The sequence below is a fragment of the Marmota monax genome, unplaced genomic scaffold, assembly GCF_021218885.2.
Source record: "Marmota monax isolate L192 unplaced genomic scaffold, Marmota_monax_Labrador192_F-V1.1 WCK01_AAM20220418_F8-fsc00001, whole genome shotgun sequence".
NCBI classification, from domain to species: domain Eukaryota; kingdom Metazoa; phylum Chordata; class Mammalia; order Rodentia; family Sciuridae; genus Marmota; species Marmota monax.
Genome location: NW_026693777.1, coordinates 33,659,236 through 33,663,693, shown reverse-complemented (window position 1 = coordinate 33,663,693; position 4,458 = coordinate 33,659,236).

The following is a 4,458-nucleotide window of genomic DNA, read 5'->3' as shown; positions in this document are numbered from 1 at the left end:
ATATAACAGGAATCCCATACAATCCACAGGGACAAGGCATAGTTGAAAGAGCTCATCAAACTATTAAAATGTACTTATTAAAGCAAAAAGAAGGAATTGGGAAGGGGTATATATTCCCCAAAGATAAACTTAAAATAACCCTTTTTACTCTAAACTTTTTAAATTTGGATTCATCAGGACTTAGTGCTGCGGAAAGGCATATGTGTCCAAAAAATGTGCATAAGCCCAAGGTACTTTGGAAGGATATTCTAACAGGACAATGGAAAGGTCCTGACCCAGTAATTGTCTGGAGTCGGGGGTCTGTTTGTGTGTTTCCATAGGGAGAACAGCAGCCGATTTGGATTCCAGAGAGATTAACCAAGGTCCTGACCCAGTGATTGTCTGGAGTTGGGGGTCTCTTTATGTGTTTCCACAGGGAGAACAGCAGCCGATTTATATTCCAGAAAGATTAACTAAAGCGATTTCTACAGACCAAAAAGAAGATGATTTGGCTCAAATCCATAACAACTGATATCCAAAACTCCAGTTTGGCTATTCTTACATCTGCAACAGAACCAGGATGCTTTTTTCAATATCTATTTTATTATTGCCCTTTGCCATATCATGAAGTTCTATTTTGTTTTTTGAGCTCATACAGACCTAGGTTAATGTTTTGCTGATCAGTTCTATTTTTTGACTATAGAGTTTTTAAACATTGCAATGGAGATTTCACCTGTAAAAAGTTATAAGGCCTTTACTATAATGTTATGTGTTGTATGTATTAGATTATGTGTGCACACTTGTGTTTTGTGTTATATGTTTGAATGTATGTATGTTCATATATCATATATGATGAGCGCTCATGATAAAATGGATCCAAATATTTTTTTTTCACGTGATTTATATGGTTTAATTTAAATTGGGTAAACAACTGTTGAGGATTGTTTTAATATGTAAACAAAAAATAAGGTTAACAGATCTGTTTGTTTACTTTCACCTTTCCTTTTCATTATATTTAATAATTCTCTTAAAGATAATGTAAATTGTTAAGAAAATTGTTTTCTTTTAGTGCCTTCTGTAATGTTACATAATTTTTTCTTTAGCCATTATTGCCAGAATTCCTATCTTCATCCCAGTGCCGGTGAAGACAATGTAAATTGTTAAGAAAATTGTTTTCTTTTAGTGCCTTCTGTAATGTTACATAATTTTTTCTTTAGCCATTATTGCCAGAATTCCTATCTTCATCCCAGTGCTGGTGAAGTCAAAGATAAAACCAATCTACAGCTTCTGCAATAGCCATCACTGAACTGCTTGCAGAACTTGCCTGGACACATTGTGAGCTCATCTGTATGCATTGTGAACTATCTGTTGGTGCAGCGACTTGTGGTAGTGTTGGGGTATTTTTGCTGATGATGTCATTGGTGGTACAATTTTTCCAAAAGGAGCCGTCAATTGGCTTGGTGTATCTTCCTCCCTTCTGCTTGTCATGATCGTCCAGCTAAAATTTGGGGGCCAACAGCGGTGAGGCAAAGAACCTCACCCCCCCGCTGGTACAAAGACCTCTCCACAGGTGTGGCTGTATACTGGACCGGTAGTCAGTGATGGGTAAGATCCAATTGCAATGGTACTAACCTAAGGACCATATGTACTATTGGACAACCTAAGGCAGGCACGGTCCCTAAGCCACATGCTTGCTGTTTAAACAGAGACGGGGAGATGTTGAGAGCCACAGCCGAAGGGGCCCCAGCAAACTTCCAGCTGCCAGCAAACTTCCAGCTGCCGGCTGATGATTGGCTCACAGCGGCCCCAGCAACATCTAGCTGATTGGCTCCTCGGCCCCAGCAACATCTAGCTGATTGGCTCCTCTGCGGTGATGCTCATTGGGCTGTTTCCCTGCCCTTTCAGACCACGGAGCTGCTCATTGGGGGACTTTTTTGGCTCCGCCCACGTGACCCAGCCAATCGGCCTCAAGAGCAGGAGGATTGTGGGAGGGGGAGAGAAGCTTGTGTGGGAGAGAGAGGCTTGTGGAAAGCCGGTGGTGGCAGTTGAGGCTCTGAGGGTTTTTCCTGAGAGGCTGTTTTGTTTGGCGTGTGTGGTTCTAAAAATAAAGTTAGTTTCTTTTGACAAGTGGCTCCTGATTGTGCCCAGCCAGACTGTGGCAGTATCTCATGTTCTTTCTTCCAACTGGCCAGTCTGTTAGTTATGCTTTCTATTGAGTTTTTTATTTGGTTTATTGTATCCTTCATTTCAAGGATTTCAGATTTTTTTTTCAGAGTCTCTGTCTCTTTCTTGAAGTAATCTTATTCTACCTATATTTGCTCTCTTATTTCTTTGTTGGAACCATCAATTTTTGCGTTTATTTGCTCATTTAGGTAATTCTTTAATTCACAGATCATTTTAATTATAAACCTTCTGAACTTTTTCTCTGACATCTCATCAACTTTGCTGTCCTAAGGTTCTGTAAATATAGTATTCTGGTTTGTTTGGGGCACTTTCCTTCCTTGTTTTTTCATGTTGTATGTGTGTCTTCCTTTCTTGCTGTGTGGATCTGAGATTACAGTTTCTTCCCTATATTCTTGTAGTACCCATGCAGATTGTCTGTATCTCACCTTGATGTTGGTTGGGCTTCAAGACCCTGCTGGTGTCCCTCAATGGGTGCTACTGCATCTAAAGGTGGTGGTGGCAATAGTGGAGATAACTCGAGATAATAGTTGAGGTGCCCCAAGATGGAAGCAAAGTCTTACAGAGATGGCACTGAAAGGGTGGGCCTCACACTCTATTTGGGATGCCTGCTGTGAGATGCGGTTGCTTCCAGGCCCTGTCTGTTGTCAAAAAGTTAGGGGCTACTGCATGGGGAAGGCTATGGCGATGACTGCAGTGTCCCAAGATGGAAGTGGGTTAGGCTTAGGCTACCAGGTGTGTGTGAGGCAAACTCAAACCTACCCTGGACGTGGGTCCTGCGCAAGTGAGTGTGGTTGGATCTGGGCTGGCCTGGGCTCCTGTGGTAGTCTGCTGGTAGAAAGAGATGGTCCTGTGCCAGAGGCTGGGCTCTGGTGGGTGCCTGCTGGTGGAGGGATGGACCTGGGCCTACTGTCTTCTTTTCTTTTTTTGTGTGAGTTATGGTGTTTTTTTTTTTTTGACTAGCTCTTTAATAGATTGAGTTAAAATGTAATGAAATAAAGTTATGTATAATTAAACATGTAAGTAAATTAGTTCTAAATTTATGAGAGTTTGAGCAAGTAGTAGGATTCTCATTTAGCCCTCCTCTTACTACATAGTGGATCAGACTCCCCATGAAGTCATGTAAAATGACCCAGAAGTTTGCACTGTCTGCTCTTGTCTACCTCTTGAGCCTCATATACCATTTCTTTCTGTATTGTCTAAACTAACTTTTTCTCATTCTTTGAAAATTGAAACTTACATTTGTATTTGCTTGGAACTTGATTTCCCGAGATCTTTTCATGGCTTCTTCCCTCACTTTGACATATCACCTCACAGGACTTTCTCTAACCATCCTGTCAAAATTGCTGGCTATCCTATTCTCACATTTTCTATGTGTATACATTCCTTAGTCTTTTTTTTACTATGTATGATTACTAAGATTACAGAGTTATGTATTTATCTATTTATAATCTATCTCCCTCAGGAGGCAGGGACTTTACCTTCGACACAGATGTCATTCTAGTGCATGTAACAGGGCATATGATGATTTATTGAATGAATAAACAAAGTACCTCAATCCCAGATATCAACTGACCAATTTATTTTTGACCAAATATTTGGGAAAAATCTCTTGGAAATAACATCATATTCCTCTGTGTCTGTCCTCATCTTGGTATTTAGAAACACTGTTTTTTTTTCTTCTTTTTTTCTATGTGTACTTCTACCTTTACTGGGTTATGTGCTCAACTCAACTTTCCTTCACTTCAAATTAAGCCAAAAGTGTGATCCACTACTTACAAATTGTCTTTTAAATGTAAACTTATTCCTAGGTACTTAAATTATCTGGCACGGGCAATAAGAACTAAGAATAATGTAACTTACATCTTATGTTACAAATAGAGGACTTGAAGTCAAGGAAGGAAAAAACCTGCTACTCTTACCATCATGAGTGTTTGAGATACCTGTGGAGCTCACTCTATCTTCTTTCACTTCTCTCAACTAATATAAGATTTATATGTTTGTTTTTTTTTTGCCTGTGCCACATATTATTCAAAATAGCAGCTCTAACTATCAGTCTCTGGGCTGGTGCTGGTCTAGATGAATCAGAAATAACTGAGTAAAGTTAAAGTCAGTATTTTCAGGGTCTATTTCAAAGATTCTGACTCAGGAAATTTCTAGACAGTCCTGCAAATCTGTCCTTTAAAAAAGTATTGAAGTAATTATGAATCAGATAGGTTTGGGAGACAGTGGTTTAGATTGCTGCTAGTTACTTGGATGTCAAATAAAATTTTGGCTTAGTTATGGTTTTCTGGTAAG